The sequence below is a fragment of the Wasmannia auropunctata genome, unplaced genomic scaffold, assembly GCF_000956235.1.
Source record: "Wasmannia auropunctata unplaced genomic scaffold, wasmannia.A_1.0 LD336076.1, whole genome shotgun sequence".
NCBI classification, from domain to species: domain Eukaryota; kingdom Metazoa; phylum Arthropoda; class Insecta; order Hymenoptera; family Formicidae; genus Wasmannia; species Wasmannia auropunctata.
The window spans coordinates 7,481,379-7,482,546 of NW_012026814.1; positions in this window are offsets into that span (position 1 = coordinate 7,481,379).

Below are 1,168 nucleotides of genomic sequence, written 5' to 3' on the forward strand. Positions count from 1 at the left end.
TTCTAAAAGTAAAATTATAACAATTAACAAAAATTTTCAATTTAAAAGATCTTAAAATATCATCACTCAAATATATAAATATCTGATTTTGAATTCTAATATATATATATACATATATATGTATACATGTTCTCGAATATTCAAAGTGAGAGATTGCATCTTTAGAAATTTCTTATTGCTTTTCAAGAAATTATATGCATGCCCTCGAGTATTCAAAATAAGAGATTGTATCTTTAGAAATAATTATATGCTGTAAAAAAATTATATACATGCCCTCAAGTTTTCGAAAAGACTGCATTTTTAGAAATATTCCTTTGCTTTAAAAACATATATTTATATACATGTCCTCGAGTCTTCGAAGTGAGAAATTGCATTTTTAGAAATTTTTTATTGCTTTTTATAAAATTCTATGTATGTCCTCAAGTCTTCGAAGTGCAAAATTGCATTTTTAGAAATATTTATATGCTTTAAAAAAATATACATATGCTCGAATCTTCGGAGTAAGAGATTGTTTTTAGAAATATTTATTTGCTTTAATAAAATTATGTGCCGGTCTTCGAGTCTACGAAGTGAGAGATTGCATTTTTAGAAATATTTTTTTGCTTTAAAAACATAATATACATGTTCTCGAATTTTTGAAATGAGAGATTGCATTTTTACGAATATTTCTTTGTTTTAAACATATTATATATATGTCTTCGAGTCTTCGAAATTAGAGATTGCAATTTTAGAAATATTTCTTTGCTTTAAAAACATTATATACATGACCTCGAGTCTTCGAAGTGAGAGATTACATTATTAAAAATTTCTTATTGCTTTTCAAGAAATTCTATGTATGTCCTTAAGTCTTTGAAGTAAAAAATTGCATTTTTAGAAATATTTATATGCTTTAAAAAAATTATACACATAAGCTCGAATTTTCGGAGTAAAAGATTGTTTTTAGAAATATTTATTTGCTTTAATAAAATTATGTGCCGGTCCTCGAGTCTACAAAGTGAGAGATTGCATTTTTAGAAATATTTATTTGCTTTAAAATGATTATATAGATGTCGTCGAGTCTTCGAAGTAACAGATTACATTTTACAGAACTATTCCTTTGCTTTAAAAACATTATACAGGGTGTCTCATACTCAATGGTACAGCGCTTGTGGGGAGGTAGTGTGGACCA